We start from the raw sequence: 23,402 nt of genomic DNA on the forward strand, positions 1-23,402 counted from the left end.
GTCATATATTGTATTAGTTATATATATATATAGTTGCTACACATTATGTAATATATTGTTATGTACTCATATATGTAATGTGTCTTATGTAGTGATTTTCATTATGTAATACATACAATGTGTATTGTATATACTGATATGTGCAAATTATATATCAATATATTCTATTGATACATTCAATAGTAATTAATATATAGAAGTTATATTAGTGTTATATTAGTGTAATATATGAATATATTATCATATTATTATATCATTGGCAGTCTGTAATAATCAGTATATAGAAACTGAGAATAAAAGTGCAACATTTTCGAAATGGTGTTGACCAGAACACATGATGTAGCTGAAGTTTAGTTGAACAAAAAATGTTGAAGCCATACATTTAATAAATATTACAAAGTGCCAAAAAAGTTCAACTAAGCTTATAAAAATAAGAACCTACTGTGCTCACAAGTCTTAACAGTAAAACAAAAAATAACAATTATTCTCAAATCTTAAAAAAAAAAAAAACAATGCCTATTGAAACCCTAGCAGGGGATTTTAAAGTTAGAGAGAAGCATATTCTAAAACGTGTGTGGAGAGGCTCATGACTTAGAACAGCTGAAAAACAATCCTGGAAAGGCCAGATTGGAGGAATCACTGCGCCAGTAATTAAGGTCTATGAAATCATTCTAATTATCTGGGAGCTACTCATCTATGATGGGCCTGGCATTGAGATGGGGCGGGGGGAGAACCAGAGAAAAACAGAGACTGTGCCACACAAATACATCCAGCTGAAGAACAGAGACTGAGCCACACAAACACATCCAGCTGGTTTTGAACAAAGACCACAATCCGCAGGGTAAGAATAGCTTTGGAACAAATCACACAAGAGCATCAGACATCTATAAAAACATAATAAATCTCTATTTAAGTCAGATATTTATACAAATACTGAGTCAGAGATCATGGATTTAGATGAAAATTACAAAATGATTAATCTTTTAGAAAAAAAAGACAGAAGGGAGTCTTTGGGGTCTAGGATAAGTCTTGACACAAATTATGACCCATACTAGGAACAAACTCATAAGTAGGAGCTCACCACATATATATGGTTTGGGAAAGACTGAAGAATATGAGAAGCCAAAGACAAGGGGAAAGTGCGGAATGTCATGTATCTCACAAAAATAATATGTCTACCAAATATTGGCAAGCAATGGAAGAATCCAGATCGCCAATCATTTCGTTAATAATGTGAAATAGAACAGCTGTTCCAGAGAATTGTCTGGTTGTTTCCTGCACAATCAACCATCCAATCATCATACCAAGCATCAGCTGTAACTTCTGTGCACTTACTGCAGCAAGTGGAAAACCTAGGGGTACACAATGACCCAATTGTCATGTCCATAACAACTTTATTCCTAAGAGCCGGAAACTGACACAAAGTAGAATTCTCTCAGGGCGGTAATACAACAGATCTTGTTGAGACCGAATCATGCATGACTTAAAATTTTGAGGGAGCCAATTGATTTGGAGCAGGCTGTTTTGCTAAACATCAAGAAACACCACCGGTAGGGAATTTAACTACAGTACCTGAACTTCAATGAAATGCAGCAGTCAATCCGAAATTAACCAACGAGACTAGAACCCATTAGTTGTCTCCACACTGTACTTTCTGTCCTGAGAATTCAGTCAGATCACGTTACTGTTGGAACCCCTCAGCTCATGTTCTCATTCTAGAGGCTGCCCAACACGTGAACTCTTTTTTATTTGGTGTGTAATTTGTTCTATACTTTTTCATAATTGCTCAAATACTTTTACTAAACCGCAAAAAATCGTCAATAATAGAACACAGCAGTTGAGTTGTCAAATCTTTAGATGAATCTCCAAAGAAAATTTCAGACTGGAAAAGCCCAACCCCAAAAGTTATATATCCTATAGCTGCATGGTTACTACATTTGCAAAAGCAAACACTTTTAGAAATGAGCAAGTTGGTGTTGGCTAGGGGCTAACGAGCAGGAGAGATGGGAGAAATGAATTTACTTGATTGGGCTAAGGTTGACTGTATCTATTTAGGCTGTAACATTGGGCTGTGAGTTTTCAAGATACTTGTGTAGGACAAATGAGGCAAAGGGAAGATGAGGTCTAGTAATAGGTTTTTTCCAGTTGCCTGTAAGTGTGAAAAACAAAATACGTATTTTACTTTCAAATAGAATGAAAAAGTTTTCAAAATGAAATGCTTAGTTACAAAAATAAACTATCTTCATTTTCGTGTCTTTGGAATAGACGGCAGTGGTTTTCAGTGCTCGCTGTGGCTAGTTCCACTGTTTGATCACACACAGAAGGGAATTCTGTAATCTCCACCACTTCTAATAGCCTTGATGCTTTGTGAGCAAACACTCCCATGGGTGCCATTAAAAGGAATTGCAGAGGTGCGGTCTTGACCACCAATGGGAATTTTAGCATGTCTCAGATTTCCTTAATTTATACTTCTCATTAGCCAAAAAGGCACTCTCTACTTTTCTCTTGCCAAACATCCCGAAGGAAAGTGGTTGGGAATGCTAGCATACATTCTGTGGCCTGCTCATAAATCTTCCCTTCACTTACAGTGCCTTTGGTGGCTGTTGGGCCTGGCTCATTGACCAGGCAGTAGAACACGCTTGGAGTAATGGCTACCATCACTACCGTGTCATCACTTAATCATATACAGTGAGCTAAAAACAATAGAGAGGAAATGAATTCCTTGATCCCTTAAGGAAAACATTGGAGATTTATTTATTATCCATTTTTATGATAAGCATTTAATACATCTGGACCCACATTATAGCGTACGTTTGCAAGTAACTACAAAATGTAAAGTAATAAAACAGGGTGTGTAGAAAAAGAAAATAACTGCATGTTTTTTATCGTCTAAAACAATAAGTTCTCAGAGGAAATTTTCTTGTCCAACTTTGAGATGATGATTCTTTCTGTGCTGTGTTAAAAATAATGCTCATGCCAAAAAATAAGTAAATAGATCAGTCTTCTGGGTATGAAGTTTGCTCTGAAATTCTCTGGAAGCAGTAGGAATCCCTAGAATAAAATTAAGCATTGGGGCCCAGTTGAAGATGTTTCTGTGCAGAGAGGGTGTGTTTGTCTTGCGCATGAAGTCTGTGGTTCTGTGTTGTTCTTCCTCTGCTCTCAGGAGCATCCATATTGGCTAAGCTGTAGATCACTTGTCCAATCAAATGCAGGCATGGCTGCTAACCACAGAACTCAAGTGAGAGTTTCCAGATCTGCCCTGCTCAGTGTGCTGACCAGACAGTCCCTCGGGTCTTCACACGGAGGAGGTTTCCCTAGCGACAACGGGCATTCCGCGTTACATCCACTCATTACTCATCAGATGCTTGTCCTTAGCATGCCTATAAAACTGTTGCCTTGCTTTTATTACTTTAACATGCCTGTTTACTAAATTAAATTCGCTATAAGGTAGCCAAGGTTCTTTTCCTCCCATCTTTAAATAACATGACCAAGATGTCATATCATGTGGTTATCATGCAGTGATTACATAACATGCAACAAAATGTCAGGTGAGAATTTCATTGCCTTGTAAAACCTGAGTACTCTTTGGGGAAACCGTTGTATCATATATTATTAGTTTTATTGGAAAGTCGCCTGGAGCTTAAAAATGCCATGCTATGGAGTCACAGGTAAGTCTTAATTAGGGAGAATTTGAAGGGTTAATGATGGAAGAGGTACACAGAGAGCAGCCATATGTCTCTTCTCGGAAACGGAAAGCGAGCCAAAGGACACAAAGAACACAAGGGCAGAAAAGCAAGCACTGGGGATGTGGCAGCTGGCTGCTTTCAGAACAAAGAGAAGTTACGCTGCTGCTACAAAAGTGAAGTCATCAGTTTAGTGACAAAATACATCCCTTACACAAAATAAAGAAAATATGAAATACATTATAAACAGAAAAGTCTTTGATATTCGAAGTACTAGAGAATCTCCTTTTTTTCCCCCCTGATTCCTTCCTCCTTGACCACTTTGAAAAACAAGATTCTGTGGAATTACTTAATTGCCTACCAATTACCAGAGCTCCAACACACGATCCTTTCTGCGGACTGAAGTATGTCTCATCCATAAATTCATAGCTCAAACCCATAACATACAGTGTGAGTGTAGTTAGATCCAGGGCCATGGAAGAGGTAACCACGGCTTCATGGGATGATATAATGAGGCTCTGATCCCGAAGGAATATATTTGTGACAGGAAGTGACCTGAGGGAGAATGTAGCCTTCCCTCTCTGCGTGTTCACGCTGCTGTCAGACCAGGAGAGAATGGATGAGAAGGAGTTCCTCGCTGGGCTGACCTCAAGACTCTATACACCATGCCTCCAACACTAAGAGCATCCACTGCTCCTGCTGATCACTTAATGCACCTGGCACCTCCACAATTCTTTCTGTTTTCTTTCTAGACTACTCGAATAGATGAGGAGTCATTCTCTTAATATCAATTGATATTTTTCTTTATTTACAATAAAACAGACTGAGCTCCATTACATACATACATACATGTATACACACACACACACACACACACACATATATAAATGCACGTTGATTATATTCACTTCCCAGACCCCATCTCTTACCTGACCCTTCTCTCTCCCACTGGTATCTTTCCACTGCACAAATCATCCTTCAATTTCCTGTAGCTTTAGCAAAGAGTAGATGTGTCTAAATGCAGCATGGGATGGATAAAATGGAATTCTCCTCTCCTCTGGGTATTGACACCAGGTACCTATTTTTCCTGCAACTAAGGCCCTCCTTTATGATGAAATAACATTTCCTTTTTCACAGATGCATCTTTCACTCCCTGCCCTTCTCTTATTTTTCTGTGGAAGCTGCAAATGAAACAATGAAAGTTCACAGAAAACTTACTTTTAAAGTTCTTGTGTCTAAACGCCATTTACGAGACTTCGTTCTCTGGAGCGAATTAATGCCTAAATCAGAGTTTAGGCAATTATTATGGAAGTCCAGTCATTGTGTTTCCAAGTTATATTGTGTCTTTTAATATTTTATAGAATGTTTTCCTTCAGCACTGTAGCACCGAAGCATTTTATTATAGTCCTATTTCAAAAACACAATCATGCATACCAACTCTAAAGAAAGTGTGATCAGTAGAGAAATGATTTATTTTCAAACTTTAATTAAAGAATGTATCATAAAGTGCAGAAATCATGGCAGGAAAGGCCACTGTTGTAAATACAGCACATTTCATGCAATTTTCTTCCACATGGATGATATAAACCAACGGTGGCACATAGCCTTAGCAAAGGATCTGAAGCCTGAAAAATATGCTCAATGCATTTTGGTTCTCATATTCAGTCATTGGGTACCCATTACCACAAATTTGGTGGCTCAGAACAATACACAACAAAATACTCGCAAGAAAGGAAAACAGAGGACCCAAATGACAGCCAAATCTCCCTCCATTTCTCTAGTCAGGAGGCCCCTGGAGCCCAGTCAAGTCTGTGTAAGCAAGTCTCAGAGTCTGGCCAGATGTTCATGATTCTTCAGAAGGCCATCTCTACTGCGTGGTCTTTTTTCTATTATTATTATTGCTTCGTGGGTTCAATCAGTTCACGGAAGAGTTTTGCATCCACGATCATTGGAGAGCTTCTGACGTAGCAGTCTGTTGTTGTTGTGTACCTCGTTCGGTTTGGAATGACTGTAATACCAGTTTCACGGAGTTCAGTCCTGAGCCTTCCCTTTCCATTTTCATAGAAAAGTTGGACGAGTCTTAATATTCATTTTTCTTAGAAGGACTTGGAGAACTCAGCTGTCATTTGAGTTCTCTGTTTTCCTTTCTTGCACTTTTTTTTAAAGTTGTGTTCCAATCTCAGCATTCCTTTTAGAGGTTTTTAAGGAATTTGTATGTGTCCTCTTGGTTCAGTCCTGGGAAGCTGTGGTTATCTAGCAAGGCATCCATTTCTAATAAGTTTTTCATTTGGAGTAAAAGTTTTTGATGTATTCTCTCATGGCCTTCTGGATTTCACATGTATCTGTTGTGATAGCTTCCTTTTCAGCTTTTATTTTATTTTACTTATTTAAGCCAGTTCCTTTGTCCTTTTTGTCACACTGGCCAGATTTTATTTCTCATCTCAAAGAACCTCCATGGACTTGTGTATTTTATTTCAGTCTCTATTTTTATTAAATTTTGACCTAATCTGCATTATTTCCTTCACAGCTAGTTTTAAGTTTAACAAGTTGTTTTGTTTTTCTAGAAGCTTCACACACCACAAGTTCCTGGTTCTTTGCCCATATTTCTGAAACTGACCATGAGAGGACCTTCCTCAAAGAGTCCTCCACGCTCTGTTTGCTGTCTGTCTTTTACAGTCACTCACGTCACCTCGAGCTGCCCTACAACAGAAAGTGCACCTGCTCACACCATTTTCTGGAATCATCAAAGCGCAGACGCGTAGTTGGTTGTGAGCCCTGGGGTTTGGGGGGGATTGTGGGCTGAGCAGCTCGTTACCACAGGGGAAAAGAGAAGGCAAATGAGCCGCACGTACCCCAGCTGTCCCAAACCGCAGCTCGAGTCTCCCAGAGCAGTAGACCTGCAGGGGGATGCAACTTCTCTTTGACTGCTATTATCAGTGGATGATAAGCCAGATTTCCTAATTATAACAAATGCATTATGGTTGATTGTGCAGGCCGGAGATGCTCAGTCCCCATCAATCCCTTCCGCCACAGTCCTGGCTTTATACATGGACTTCAGGCCCTGACACCAGGGGGTCAGACCATCCTCTCCTCTCATCGCTCTGATCTTCCCCGGTGCAGATTTTTTTTCAACAACTCTCACAATTACCTTGAAGCTGCACAAATACCCAGGGAAATCTCCATATTTTTTAATTTTTATTTTATTTATTTATTTTTTTTTTTGCCAGTCCTGGGCTTGGACTCAGGGCCTGAGCACTGTCCCTGGCTTCTTTTTGCTCAAGGCTAGCACTCTGCCACGTGAGCCACAGCGCCACTTCTGGCCGTTTTCTATATATGTGGTGCTGGGGAATCGAACCCAAGGCTTCATGTATACGAGGCAAGCTCTCTTGCCACTAGGCCATATTCCCAACCCAGAAATCTCCATATTTTAAGATCAGAGCACTAGAAACTAAAATTTTACCTGTGACCGCACCTTCGGTTAATTCTCGTTGTCTTTTAGCAGTGCTAGAGCACCCTTAACCAGGTTATTTGAAACATAGAAAATTATGTTTCACAACTAATTAAAATCAATTAAAGCTCCAACTACAATGAGTCTAGGCAAATGCCTTCTGAAGGTTACAATTCTGTGACCGGTTGCGGTTGTGTTGATTTCTTTGGGAGAATATGAGCCGTTTCATGCCTCTCTCTTGGCTTTCTGTTCTCCAGTTTTCTCTCCTTCCTTTCATGTGCTGTGAACTGAACTCGGAACCTTGCCTATGGTGGACACACTTCTATCAGTAAGGTTCCCAGCCTCCTGACCCCCCACAAAAGGCCTTTGTGTTCTGCATGTGGAAATCTCAATTTTTAGCTCACAGATTGTCATTTATGCCTATATCTTCCTATGTCCCTCCTGTACCCTGAGATTCAGCTTGTAACCCTATTAAGGCAAACTGCAGACTTGTATTTTTCAAGTCATATACAATTTGTTGAGAAACAGAATCATTTTATTCCCATTGCATATGATAAGATTGATTTTAATCTATTTTATATGAATTTTCTTAATAGAATATAATGTTAAAGAAGAATTTATAAAGTACTAGAATTGCTAAATCTACATTTCGTCTCAAGAATCACTTGATTAAAATATTGCAAAATCTATTTTGATCTAAATTAGTCCTAGTTCAGCAAATATAATTCACTGTGTCTCAGAGACGAACAAGCGGAAATGCAATTAATCTACTGCCCTTTTATCAAACTAAATTGAGCAGCAATAAGATATACCAGATTGTGCCGTTAGTAAAAAATGAATTTTTTATCATCTAACAACTAAACAATAAATTATTTTGAACAGTTTTTTGATGAGATGAAAGCTCGTCAAGGTTGCAATAGAGTATTGTAGTGTCTAATCTGAATGATCAGTCTGTTCTCTGTGAAAAATGAAGTCTCTATAATTTCATTAGATTTAAAATAATTTCCCCACAATAAAAAAATCACAATATGATAACTTCCCAGGAAGAATATATACCAATATAATTTCTTTGGTACTATCCTTTATAATCTTTATGTTTGATTGTTTAAATGAATATAATTATCATTTTTATTGCGGCACAAACACATTTAGTAGAGTTGATTAAAATATCTGTTCTATTAATAGTATCTTATTATAGGATTTGGTGTCCTTGGCTTGCTAGAAGTGCTTCATCCTTTTACACAAGCACATACACACTCTGAACGTGAAAGAAGGAAGATGATGGTGCAAATCTTTGATTTACAAATGAATGACTGTCAAATATACCTACTGTAAGAGAATTTTTTACAAGTGTCTTGATGACTTTCTGGGCCCTCTCCTTTCAAATTGCTCTTTAAATAATCCTCCTTGCGAGTGTTCACGCCTATCTCTCACCTCCCTGGACAAGTAGCCCACTTCCGTCCAGCGGGAACTATACCCTGGGATCCTCTTTCGAATCTCCAGCGCTGCCCATACCAAGCTCTAGTTCTCTGGAAGATTTCCTGCTCCAGCAGGGTCAAGCGATGCCCTCTGTCTACCAGTGCAAAGGCAAATCCACTCCTGTAGACCTGTTAGGTCTCATCGATATTCTTTTCCTTGGCAGAGGAGTTAAACCTACAATCCTAAAAGTGTGCAGGACTCACCACAACCTTTTTCACAGCGACGCATGTACATCATTGTATTAAACAATTCCAAGCCTGGTTTTCACGAGTTCGTGGACTGCAGAACTCTGAATGTGATGAACTAGTCCTTCAGGAATCCGTTTCTTCTCCACTCAGCAGCCCCGTTCTCCACGATAGGAGGTTTCGCTCATATCTGCAAACTAACTTCCAATGTCAGGATCCCACGTTGCGGTATTTCATTCTAAAACACTAAATCTGCATGTTCACAGCATCAATTGCATCTGCTCTTATTTCCTCTGTCTCACACAAGAAGTGCTCTTCCTATATTACACTATCTTTGTCTTTATTATTTTCACAGGGAGACTCGTTGTCGCCACATGCATGACCCTGGCTGCCGTCTGTGTTCTCACCTGCATCATTTGCCATGATTAATTATCTTTTATTATATATGTATATATGTATATACATTGTTGCTATTGTAAAGATGATGCACAGAGGGGTTACAGTTACATGCACTAAGTAAAGAGTACATTTCTTTTTGAACAATGTCACCCTTTCCTTCACTCTCTCCCAGTTTTTCCCTTCTCATCCCCACCCACAAGTTGTATAGTTCATTTTCAACCTAGTGTCTAGGGAGTAACACGGCTGTATTTGTTCACCATTTTTTTTTGCCAGTCCTGAGCCTTGAACTCAGAGTCTGAGCACTGTCCCTGGCTTCCTTTTGCCCAAGGCTAGCACTCTGCCACTTGAGCCACAGTGCCACTTCTGGCTTTTTCTATATATGTGGTACTGGGGAATCGAACCCAGGGCTTCATGTATACAAGGCAAGCTCTCTTGCCGCTAGGCCATATTCCCAGCCCCATTTGTTCACCTTTTGTCACACCATTTCTGTATCCTCCATTCTCTCTTAATAACAGATAAACGTACAAATAAGACAAATGGTAAAGAAAACAGGAGCAACAAAGAATGAAACACTCTCTTGTCTCTATTTCTTGTAGTTTGTTTCCATCAGAATCATTTTATGTGATCATATGCGCATAGCTGTTGAGCCTTTGTGATCCTCTCTTAAGAAGATCCTCCTTTGGTCTCACTGTGTGAATGTCTACAGACCTGCATGATTTATTGTGCCCCAGTGTATTCTTAGTTATGCGCACTCCTGGGCTCTCACAGATTGCTACTTTTCTGACAGATTGTACAATCCCTTTCAGGAACTACACAGTGAAGAGTCACCCCTCACATTTCCATCTTTGCCCTTCTCCTCTTTCACAAGTTATTCTTTACTTCGTGGTGGTATCGTCTTTGTACATCAGTATTGTTTTGCGGCAATGGCAGGGTTTTGAACTGGCTTGAAAAAGTTTTACCACTTGAGCGGTGTCTCCAGACCTTTGTGGATTTCAATTATCTTTCACAAAGGTTCTTGGGTCTTTGTTGGTGGTCAAGTCAATCTCATATTTAATCATCTTATCTAGGCTCTCCATGTCGGTCGTTTCCAGCACCACACCTATCTAGTTTGTGCAAAGGAGTTTCTTGAAGTCTTTATCAAGGCTGACTTGGAACTATGATTTTCTCAATCTCCACCTCCTGAATAATTGGGATTATAGACACACACCTTTGCCCCAGTTCATAAACATAAGTTAACATAAGTGACTATCACATTTGCACCTGCAGATTCCACTTCTCTGAATTAGGACTCCTGTATCTGATTTCTTACTGAGTTTTTATGCTAGAACTCTCCTAAATATATTAATACTAATACATACAATATTAATATTGATGACTGCTGAGAATGTGTATTTCACCATTTCAACCTGCTACCACAGGATAGGTTTTCCTAGATTTCCCATCTAATAGATGCTGCCGTCAGATTGTGAAGTCTAAATTATTGGCTCCTATTCTCCTTCATACTGAATGCTGCCTCTTGATTTTATTGGCTATAAATTCTATGCGCATGGTGAATTGGCCATGCCAACGATTCCATCGTCAACAATATGTACACTTGTTCTGCTATTTAATATTCACCAGTTGTCTACCTGCTGACAGAAAGGAAGAGATTAAAATCTGCAACATAGCTTATTAACATCTCTGGTTAAAATCAGCTAATGACTTAATCAATCTGAGGTGTGACAGGAGATCGAGACCTTTAACAAATGTGCCTGGAAAATGCAGAACAACTGCTGTAGTCCTTGTCACCTTGTCTGCATCAACAATGCAGAAGTCCATACTTTACTCAATGATTATCTGACACAGGAGTTCCAAGGTCAGCCTCCTGGCTTCAAAAAAACTAATTATTTTGTGTAATTTCCATGACTGAATTTCTTCACAGATTTACACGGAAGCTAGTTTCCATCAAAGATAGCGTGCTCCCCGTCTTTCTCCTTTTGTGTTTTCTTGTTTTTTTTCCCCCTCAAACATGAATCCATATCATACTCCCTATCTCGACAAAACCCACATTAAATTCCTTACTTGGTTCTTCCTCATGCCAACGACAGTCTTGTAAAATACGCTCACGCATTTTCTCTTACTTCACTCGGTGTGCTCACAAACCACCTCTTAAAAGATGCATTCATTATTTTTACTCCTAAAAAATGTATGAATCTGCTTCTCTGGTTTATCCCACTCCATCTTATCTCAACATTATATATTTTTATTTGAGCATTTGTGTCAGACCTAGTGGAATATAAGCTCTTTGAATACTTCTATATTGTTTAAGTTGTTGCCACTAATGCATCTTCAAAATCTAAGTAAAATTTACTAAAATAAATGGATTAAAGAATAAGATCTTTTTTTAACAGGGACAGTGAGAACAAGAATCAACAAGCGTAGCCAGAGGATACTTTTATGCTTGAATCTGTGGTTTCTTAAAGCTAAGATTTTCTCCTTAATAAATGGTTTATATTTTCATCAATATCATGACCATTTAATTCCATCATGAATGAGTCAATTCTATAATTAAATGATGCAGTAGTACATTGCAAATACTTGTTATTTCCTATAATTTATGTATCAAGGTAGACAATGGGACAAAAATACATTCACTCATTGGTGGAGGTCTGTGACTTAATGATGGGTACTAGATGGATTCACATAATTAAATTGTAGTTAGGTGAGTATTAAGAGATATGCCAAAAGTTAAGCATAAGTTTGTGAACTGCTTTGGGAAGATAATCAGGAATCTGTGGATTTCACCACAAGAACAAAGGAATGACCATATCAGTATAAAATGAATAAACAAGGGAAAAGATGTATGGAAATAACAAATCAAAATAATAGTGACATAGAGTGTGAGAAAGGGTCAGATAGATCAATCGGGGCAGAGTATCATGTGAAATTTAGGCAGTATCAATCGGTCAGACCAGAATGTAGCTATAACTGTCATCAGGTTAAGATGTGTGCTTCAATCTGATACTTCTAGAGAGGTATTAATTAGTTTCATTAACATTTGTCCTAATTGCATTCACAAAATGACAATTTCAGTTAGATAAAGTAAGTGGCTGTAGATTGTAATTTCAACAGGACTTTAAAAACAAATGCATGTCTATATTTCAGACAAAGGATTATAACGGCTCCAACCAAAGCATTTATGAGATATAAAAAAGAGGAATTCATGAAAGAACAATTCTGGGGTAATATTGACACAACTCTAAAGGCATTTAGATGTGGCTATGAAGAGCCAAGAATACCACAGATGGGTAAGTGTTTCTAGATAGTGAATTATTTAATTAAAAATGGAATTATCAGAACAATTCCAAAATAATCCAATTAGACACTGCAATTACCTGTTTTATGAAGTCTGGCATGTTACAAGTATTTGATCTAAGCCAAAATAAAGTTGTTTTTGCCAAGTCTCCAAAAGTTTAATTTTTACATTTTATGCAGAACCTTCTCTTGTGAATCTGGAATTTCAAGAACTCGGTATTCTAATCTTCTGTTTGATTTTGTTTTCCTTGAATATTTTACCTCACAAACAATCAGGGGAAGACATTTGACTTTCTTGGTATGATTTTTTTTTTTTAATTCAGTCACGGAACACTTAGTTCCCTCACTGCACGTCTCTGCGAAGCGTTCCTCCGGCATTCTTCCAAATACACACTTCTGCACCTGTCTCCTTCTCAAGCCGCAAGGCGGTTGTGAAGCTCGGAGCTGGGCTCCTCTTCCCTGCAGCCTGGTATCGCTCTCCTGCTTCAACGCGACGTGAGTCTCCGGAATGGTAACTGTGAACAAATTATAGCCAAATGAGAAAATCAGAGATCATGAGCCAACCTTAAAACTTAACTTTGTCACTCCTTAATATATATATCCACATAGGACTGCAAAGCTGACAACATAAACTGGCAAGGCATCTTAGATATTAGGAAGTTGGTTAGTGCCCAAACCAAAACTTAAATATGTTTTGCCAATCTCCATCTTAGTCACGCCAACGTCCTGGCACATTTTGGCTGTTGCCCTGGACCCCTGGAGTGAGATTCCTCAGCAGTAACTAGGTAGATGCATCATCCTCAGAGTTGACCAGTGTCCATTTTGGTCACTACAGAAATAAACAAGGGCAGAATAAAGCAACTCTTCTGTGCTATGTGAATGGCTACATGCATAGATAAATATGTGCACACAATGGTTTTGGATACAAAGATTAACAAGTAATTTTTAAGATAGTTATCACAATAAGCCAGTCACTTAAATTTTGTCTAAAGCCCCGGCATAAAAAGGAAATTTCATGAACACACCTTAACACTGCCTTGTGCCATCCCCATATATTATCAATAGTTTATTTCTCCCAATTGGAACTTGTGTTTTCTTTTTACCACTGTACAGTATTTAAAAGCTGTTCTTGAAAAAGTTTGAGATTTACACCAATTCAAGGAAGGAGTGCATAACATATGATGTTAATTAATTTGGTATAATGGATGTATTTAATATCGATTGCTATGAGAAAATAATTCCTCCTACCATTAGTCATGTGGAAATACCATGTCCGTGATTTAGTGTACATCGAGGCTTGTGAATCTCTATGCAGCTTTGCTCCCCGGAGCTGTAGAGAGACTGTTGTCTGGGGTTGCAGCCTCTCCTGGAAGGGCGCGGGAAGCCAGCCAGCACCAGTGCTCACACTTGGCTGTCTGTGGCCTCATCTCCCACAACAGGTGTCTCTGGCAGGCAAGTCTCTTACCAGCCCAGGTGACTTCTCTAGCAACGAACAGGAGTCAAATGGAAAAACCAGTAGGTCACATTAGCAGAGCCACAGCTTTTTTGTAACCTAATCTCAGGAGTGACAGCCCAGCGTTTCATTCATGCGACACAGGCCAAAAGGAAAAGAATCAACGGTAGCCTGTGTTTAAAGATGAGCGATTCCACAAAGCTCTGTCTTCCAAAAGCAAAGAATCGGGACCTAGAGAAATGACTTCCATGTGTGACTTCCTGTGAACTGAACTGAAAGAGGAAGATGGCTACACCTTCATCCACGTAGCCATCTGTGGTTCTCATTCTAGCAGCTTCACATGACAAACTTCAACTTCTTTCTATAGAGGAGGGTCAGAAGATACAACTTCTAATGAAAATGTGTGACAGGCAGTAGCTAATTATGGGAAGGATGTGTAAAGGTGACAATTTGCCATTATAAAGATAAGGATGTAAGTTAAATGTTAAAGCAAGGTTATTATATCTAATGATACACTGAAAAAGATAACCATTTAAGTCAGCAGTTCCCAGCCTAGCAGGGAAATAAGTACCTGAAATGTTCTTCCATGTCCTCTGAGATGGAAAAGTTCCTCCAGTGATTTGCTTTGAATTTCATTCCTGGTGTCAGTGGTAGGCTCATTTTTAATTCAAGGTTCCTAGACTGTGCACCGGCATTCTTCCACCTACCTTGTTCTTTCCAGACAACAACATGGAGTAGCAGTGCAATCTTCCTTGTGAAGTTCCTCCAGCAGCTGCTGTCATGTAGAAATTCCCTCACTGGGTAGAGTGAATCAAAACCCTGGATGAAATCGACACCATCATTCACATTTTGTTAGATCATTAGACTCTTCGTTGATTAAGAGAGGTCCAGAGAAGACTTCTAGAAAATTCAAGGACAGTTTCTTTATTATAGGTGTGGTGGAAGGACGTACAAAGATTGCCTATTACAAAGGGTGCTAAGCCTAGAGGATAGAAGAATATGCACATCACATTTGGTAATTGAAGTATATAAGTTTCTTTATTCCTGAAATTTGGACTAGTATTTAGATGTATGAAGTACACGTATTAATGAGTTACTGTATACATGCATGGAGGCTGGGTAGACACACTGCACAGAGTTTTCTCTTCAGCTTTCATAAATGGGCAATAACTCTCTCTCATGACAATTACATTAATTTATAGTATGATTAAACAAAGCATGATCCAGGAGCCTTCTGACAATCACGGCTGAGAAAGTGAATATCGTGACACCTAGGTCATCATTCTCCAAAGCTGGTGACACAAGATTGTGTAGGAGCTCTTCTGATGATGTGACCACTCTCTGCTTGTATCAAGGTCACGCAAGGTCAAAGGGAATGAGCTGCTTAGTTGTCACTTACTTTTGGTTGCAATTTAAATTTATACAGACAAAGGTGGCTGGGTGGCTGTTCTAGCTGAAAGAATAACTTCACATTTGTTTTTGAGAAAGATGGAGTTCTTCAGAAGCCTAAGTTCCAGTATGACTTTATATTAACTTGGAAAGAGTCAAAAAGTTGTTATTGTCTTCAATGTTTACTCATGCAAAGCATTTCAAGGAAATCAGATTTAATGTTTAGAGACTGTTTTGAAACTGTAAGGACAAGACTTTTGGATACTCCTTGGAATTAAAAAAAAGTTCTATTACAGCAATAATGCATAAATAAACTTTAAATTGGCCAGGATATATAAAGATGTCTGGGTGCTTTTTTACTTACAGCAGGAACTGAGGGAAAGACCTCCCTTAAGAAAGGAAGAAAAACAAACAAAAAAAAAGCCTTTTCTTTAGTAGTAGAGCCATAATATCATACAAAACAAGCAATTGATACTCAAAATTCATACTGCTAAACTAAACCAGAAGCTAAATAAAATTATTTTCTTCAAAGGACTAGGTAAACAAATAAATTAGTTCTAAAGGGAGGAATAAAATGTAAAATTAAGATAAAAACCAGCGGTACATTCCCCATTTTACATAGTACATTCTGATTATTAAATAGTTTTTGTACAGACTGTCATAAGCCCTTAAAAATGAAACTTTGCAAACTATAAATTCTAGCCGTGTTTGCTATGTTTTCACAAATATATCGAAGAATAAGTGGTACATAAAATTTAGGAGTAGGCACATGAGACAACTTATTAGCTTCAAAATTGGAGAAATTTCTAAAACACTTGAATGCGATGACTTGGACGTAGTTTGCTAAAAATGTCACATAGGTTTCCAGATGGTTAGTTTGGCAAAAATCCTTGAATCATAACATACAACAACAACAACAACAAAAAGTATCTGCCAAACAGTGGATGTGTGGATGTGACCTTCGGTTGTTCTAAGCCGGTGAAATTTTAAAAAGAAAAACCAAACCGATTTTTAGGGATTTGAGATTTGAGCTTTAATTGGAAATTACTCTGAATTTTAATTTTGATGACTATGTATGTTCTTTAATAGAATGAAATCGTTAATCATTTCAACAGCAAACTTATTCACTATATATCCATACTATCTATCTATATATATATATATATTCACTATATATATGGAAATACATGTGTAAGCATAATTAGTACAATGTTAATTTTATGCCTGTATATTTGTAATCGGTACAAAATGTAAGCCAACTCTCCCTGTATTGAGGAAACGAATGATAAAACAGGAAATGACTTCGGAAGCTTTGGAGGGCAGGCTTCTCTGAGCAATGGGTAGGTAACTGAAGGAAGAGGACTCCAAGGCCCCTGGGCCACTGCAGGCCCCGGGAGGGGCCCTGGTGGTGTCCCTCGGTCCACTGGGCCCGCAGAGGGCTGCTGGTAGGACACCTTGGACGAGCTGAAGCTCGTCCTGGAATGAAACTGGCTCTGTCACCAGGCGTGCAGGCAGCCACCAGAGAGGCCACGTGCTGTGCAACCAGAAACCACAGCAGCGGCCCTGGGTGGTGGGGTGGTGGTTTTTGCAGCAGATGCAGGGCCTCCCTTTTCCCAAAGATGGCACATCTAGGTTCGAGGCAGAGCTGACAACTTGAAATAGGTGTTGCATTCAACCGGAGTAAGGAAAGTAACTCTCCTACCAACTGTCACACAGCTTTGGAATCAGTACTAAGCGATCGCTCAGGCCCTGCTGTATGGTGTCCCGTTAAAGAGTAGCAGAGGAGGTTGGTCTAAATCATAACACAAGTGAAGTAGCACAGGGAAACGCCAATACACTCTTGCAATGAAACGTAAGCAAACAAGGAAACCCGTTGAACTGTTGAAAGAACTGGAGAGGGGTTATGAGAAGAAGGGAAGGAAGGGCGAGTTTGATGTACACGCACATTGTATGTTTCTTAGATGCATATCCCATAGGAAATTCTCCTTGTATGATGAATATATGCTAGTGAAAATCTACTACAAAGAGCATCTTCATAAACTGAATGAAGGGGAAAAAATGCGTATGTACTAATAAACTGTGAAATCAAGACCAAAACAAAATCATTTAATGGTAGGTAAATCAATGGATGGTTCTGAGCTGTACTTATTTTCAAAATAAATATCATTTCTGGTAGCTCATTGGATGTTGAGAATCATTCAGTTTTTGTCAAATAGTAAGGCTTTCTATGTTGCTCCTATCTAACTGTGAATCTCAAACATTGTACTAGCAGGTTGTAGAAAACTGTCCCTTCTTCAAACTACAGACAGAGATGACCATCATGAAAAAAGTCACAATTTAAATATCACTATAAATTCATGAGTCACATCGGTAACACATTTATATGCATTTGGTGACTTGCAAAAACTTCAGATGAAGAAAAGAAATCCTAAAAGCAATTTACATGTCAAGGATATAGTAAAATCCACCACAGCCTGCATACAGAATTTGGAATACTTCAAAGTCATCTACTTACTTTTTCAATATCTCATATTTCTTTTCAGAAAATGGAAGATCATTCAAGAAATATTTCAGTCCCATAATTTCTTCTTTTCACTCACTTAAGTAAATGTTAAAAGGAAAAAGCTAACTCAAAAATTTCCTTTAATTCATAAACAGTTGTATCACTTTCTGGTGGGTGATGAAGGTGTGATTTGTTCCATGTAATCATATTTGCTAAGGACAAAAATAAATGAAGATAAGGATCTATTCTTTTTTAACTAGATTTCTCACTTTTATTAATGTAACTAAAGTGACTATTTTATTCAGTCTTTTACCACAAATATTCCAGAACAGTTTAGACCTAAATAGGAAAAGACGAATAGGATAAAGCTGATAAGCAGGAATAGGAAACTGTCACTTTTGATTTATAGCTGATGATCTCTTTTGTGGAGTTTAAAAAAAGGAATTCCCTTTTAGCCGCGACCTTGCTGATAACCAAGGGAATGGAAAAAAAATGTTTCCGAGTTCTCCAGCCCCACGCATGGCTGTCACCTCCCACATTCAGTTCTCCCTTTTGGATGATTGTGTCTACCTCTGGAAAGCCCATCCATGCCGGATCATCCCCAAAGAAGACGGGAAGCTGACCTGCACAGCAGAGAAGCCCCCAGGAGGGACTGGACTATGAGATGGGTCTGAGTGTTATTCAAAGAACTTCTAATTATGCTTCAGCATGCTGATAAAAATCACAGTAAAAGAACGGTCAGCTCGATTGTGCTATCTGTAAGACATGTCCAGTATTACTGCACTTCCAAATAGCTAAGCTCTTTTTATTCCAAGAAGAACGTGGTGTGTGACAGGAATAATTTAAATCTTTCCAATGACTTAATTTTTCACACAGAATTTAGAACATCTAATAAGTGTTCTTGCACTAATAAACACCGTCCTTGCTATGATTGCACTCCCTCCTCTTTGATTTAAGTAACCCCCTTGGCAGTGCCTCCCGGGCTTAGGCTGCTCCAACAGGACCCATGTGGCTGAGATCACTTCTCTGCCTCTGGTCATCTTCCTCTAGCTACCATTCTCGGTCTCCAGGCTCTGACTTACCATCATCAATGCACTAAATTTTTATAAGACACCTTGCAAAGCTGCAAATTGAGCTGACATTGTACCTCCGCCTGCTGAAAATCAATACTTGATTTTTTTTTGTTTGTTTCTCAGAAACATAAGGGCTGAAAATGCTAAGAAACATCTTCCACGGCCGTAGAAAAAAAGCGTTGATTTTTTGGCTCCAAGTGATGGGTTAGTGGTTTTGAGGAGTTCATTATTCTGCTTTCTAAACTGTCTGCCTCTTGAGCACACAAGGTGTGTCCAGCATTCAGGAGAGAAGTCCTACCCCAGTGTGCAGGTTCTTGCAGGTTTAGCGTGTGCCTACATCACCACCCACTTCAGGGTCCTGTATCAATTAGGGGGTGTGAAGAAAAATCTCTGAAGGAGGCTGTGATTAGGTGATGAAATGAAACCAGCAGGAAAACATAACGCTTTGCATGTAAATAGGGATGAGCAGGAGCAAGAAGCTGCCCCCATCTGCCTTGGGCTTCAGGATGTCCCTCAAACTCTCAGAAGCCAGCGCTCCCTGGAAACAGCACCGCGATCCCCATCACAAGGGAGGAGTTCGAAATGAGCCCGGCTTGAGCCTGTAGTCTCAGCTGCTTGGGAATCCGAGACCGGTGGGAACAAGGGTCAATGTAGTTTCCAGACCTTTGCCTAAGAGGCCCCGTGCAGTGGTGAACAACCGCACTGGGGTGACCCCAACCCCAACATTCCTGAGCAACCGCCCGTCAATCAAACGACAACTTTTACAATCCTTCTCTTCAGGTGCCTTTAAGGAGCTGTACAAAGGAACAACACGCGGAACAACGGTGTGTGCATGCATGTGTGTTGTACGTACAGTCTGACCACTCTCGATCCCACGTGCTCCCTGCTGACACAAGTCTCCATCGCCTAGGACAAGTGACCTCGCTGCCTCCTTACACAGGGCGTGTAAGAGGCTGAGCTAATGACGGGCCAGGGTGCGGGCTGTGGCCAGGGTTTAGATCCTGTAGGGTGCTCTTCTTTCTGAACCCCAGCATTTCTATAAAAGGCCCAGGTGTGGCTCCGGAAACAATACAACTTCTCTTTTTAAAATGTTCAGTAAACCTGTCGATAAATTACAGGAGGTATTTAATAATTTACTGCGAGATTGTCGGATTGTGGCATGTTTGTCCAGCTGCAGGTGCATGTCAGTGCTCTGAGCGAATGGGAACAAGGCTAAGCTACAGACGGTCGAGTTCGTTGGGTCTTTTAAGATATTTTCAGTATATGCTGGGTATGTGGATATATAGCCCATCGTCATTTGATAGGCAGGGTACTGGCATTTAAGTCTTATGACATCCCTCCCTACGTTATGCAGTTTTGATGTTTCCGGCTGGTCACAAAATATTCAACATTCTCTGGATCCTAGGAACGCTGCTCAATTATAACTTTCTGAGTCTTGCTTTAGCAAAGGTCTTAGTGCGATTGGATCCCAGGGCCTGTTAGGGTTCCTAGCAGACACTGTGACCCAGTCTGGTAGTTTAATTGCCTGTCTTTACAAATATTGCACCATCATACCAGAAAACCCTCTCAAAAGCTACCGAGTTGTGCTGCAAGAGGTAAATTGAGAATGGATAGATGTTAGCTTGCTAATTCACATGAAAAAATGCTACTGCTTTTCCAACTAAGTGCTTGCCTGTCTCTTCACTGTCAGTGCCTGGCTGTTGTCCCCATTTCTGCAGATTCCTTCCCTCTCCTCCCCATTTTCTTGCCTTTCAGTAGCTGGTTGCCCATTGGGCACAAAGCACTGATGAGAGAAGCATCATAAAGTAAAATTACATTGTCTCCCAGGCATTACCCACAGTAACTGCAGTTTCTATTCTTATTAGTGCATTATATCTTGATAAAGGATTTGTCTCAATAAGCCAGTAGCACTAACTTACTTGAATTGATTATATATATCACAGTTTAAATGGCTTTCATCTGACCCATTTTAAATTCATTGCTTTATAATTTCTTTATGAGACAGAATAAGTAGGAGTAGGCAAGTGGATTAACTTCTATTATATTCTGATTTTCATAGTCTGGAGCACACCATCCATGTGCCAAATCCAGTTAAGTCGCTCTTCTACATCTGAGGAAACTCTCTGTATAGAAGATAAAATGTGGTAAATTAAATTTATTTACTAAATTATGCAAATAATTTATGTTCTTTATAGAACTAATCATTACTAAGGCCTTCATTGCCAAAAAAAAGAGGGAAAAAAAGTTAATGATGATTTTTAAAGCATCGCCACTTATAACTTCCTTCATAGAAGTTTCAGAATATCTCCACTGTATTTACTTGTTGTCTCCTCTCCATCTAAAGTCAACCAAGACCAGGCGTGGACAGAGACACCCTTACTTCTACCTTTTGCTTCTGCCTCGCTGGGATTACAGATTAACAATGCCTCATCCGACATTCTCAGTATTTCTTAAGGCTCGGAATTTGAAACTGGGGGAGAATTTATTGCTTGTTAGAATTAAAGCACACATAAATCCTTCCACAACACATACATTTTGCCAGTGTGGAAAGGGCACTTTAAGACCAACACGACTATGTTTTGAGATCATAAAAAATGCCTTAGCTTCCAGCATAAGATGTCAAGACCAGGAATAAAATGGATGAATTCGAGAGATGGTGAAGAAAGAGAATAGATATGTACCTGAATAGGTGCCAGATGAATGATAGATAGATGTAAAGACATGTGACTTTGAATGCAAAGCACAGCAAAAAAATAAGGGAGAAGTCAACTAAATATCTGTGTATACTGAACATGATTAATTTCAGCAGAATGTACAACCTGATCCTATGATATTAATAAAATACCATGAATTAACTTAATGTTCTAATAAAAACAAAATATCTGAGAGATTAAAAAAAACTAATTTTGCAATGACTATTCTCATAATAGATATTAGCCTTAACCTTCAAAACTAAGAATTTATAGATTATGAATGGAAAGACAAGAAGTTTTTTAAAAAGTACTTGGGGAGCTAATAAATCGTATGTTAGTCCCTTACCCCCAGCCCCCAGAAGTGTGTTGGTTTAAGTAGCTTATTTTTACAACCTCCAAGGAGTGAAGAAATCACTGAATATCTTGGGGAGCATTAATAAAATGTGATGACAGCAGCTTTTATTGCCGGAATCATTGTCACAGCAGGCCTAAGTCCTACACAATGAGGGACCAGGAGTGGTTTAGAATCTGATGTTAACCTGAGCTGAAAGAATTCCAGGTCCTTGTCATTTCTGTGCTCACAGGAAAGGATGAAGTAGACATTCAATGACAGTTTTCAATATCGAGCAGGTAAGATCGGCAAATGTAAACATTATTTCAAGCAGAGCCTAATCGATTCAGATGCTTTCCTTTTTGAGGTAAGAATAAATTCATATATAAACAAGAGCTATCCTTAACACCAAGCCTGCTCATGCAGATGTGTTTTCCCAGATACCGGGATCTAACTAAAAACGCTTTTCAAACACTTTTCACTTCTTGGTTGCTGCCTATTTACTTTGTTTGATAGCTGATGTCATCATAATATTCAAAATAGAAGCCAGGCATGTGATTCTATTTGGGATGAGGATGACTGTGATTCAAGGCCAACCCACACAAAAGTGTCACAATACCTCTCCACAGCACATAGATGGTTCTAGGTGGCATCCATCCATCATCCAAGCTACGTAGAGACTGAGATCAGGAGAGTCGTGATTCTGGGTCACCTGATCAAGGAAAGTTCACTAGATTCCATTTTAATAGAAGAATTGGATATGGGGGCCTATGGCTGTTATCTCAACTATGATAGGAAGAGCAAATAAGAGGAGTAACGTCCAGGGACAGGCCTTGCAAAAAGCGAGGCCCTGGAGGTGGGAGGAAAATGGTGGAGAAGCAACAGGGCGCTCATTGAGCTCTCTCCAAAAACCCAGCTTTAGGGCTCCCGGGAAAGACCCACCACTAGAGAGTCACACCAAGTGAGTTAGGATAGCATAGAGATTTTTCCCAGAGAGGGAAGATTCAGGCAGCCGGCTTGAGAAGCCAGATCAGAAGGCCGGCAGCAGCAGTGTCAACAGCTGGACAGCTTATCCCAGCATAAGAGCAGCCGAGTCAGAGCCCCCAGCCATCCAGTCTCCTCCAGCACACATCGGCCACCAGGAGCGGAAACCGTCAGCCTGCTGACCACACACAGACTGGCCAGACGCCCAGAGAACGCGTGAGCACCCCACAAAAGACATTCTCACTCAGGCTCACAACAGACCAGCCTTGGGAAGGTGGCCCTTCCCCCGCCACCGGGGAAAAGCAGTATCTATGACTGTGGCATAGACCTGGCCAGAGCCAGAGCACACAGGAAATAAACTGGTGGAGGGAAAAAGGAGGACGACGGGGCCAGCGTTCAGAAGGGCAAAGGAATCTGAGCGGTGAAAGTCAGCTCTGCCCAGGGAAGGGCTCCCCAGGTGGGGAACCCCAGCTTTCAGCCTCAGGTAG

The sequence above is a fragment of the Perognathus longimembris genome, chromosome 15, assembly GCF_023159225.1.
Source record: "Perognathus longimembris pacificus isolate PPM17 chromosome 15, ASM2315922v1, whole genome shotgun sequence".
In the NCBI taxonomy this organism is placed as follows: domain Eukaryota; kingdom Metazoa; phylum Chordata; class Mammalia; order Rodentia; family Heteromyidae; genus Perognathus; species Perognathus longimembris.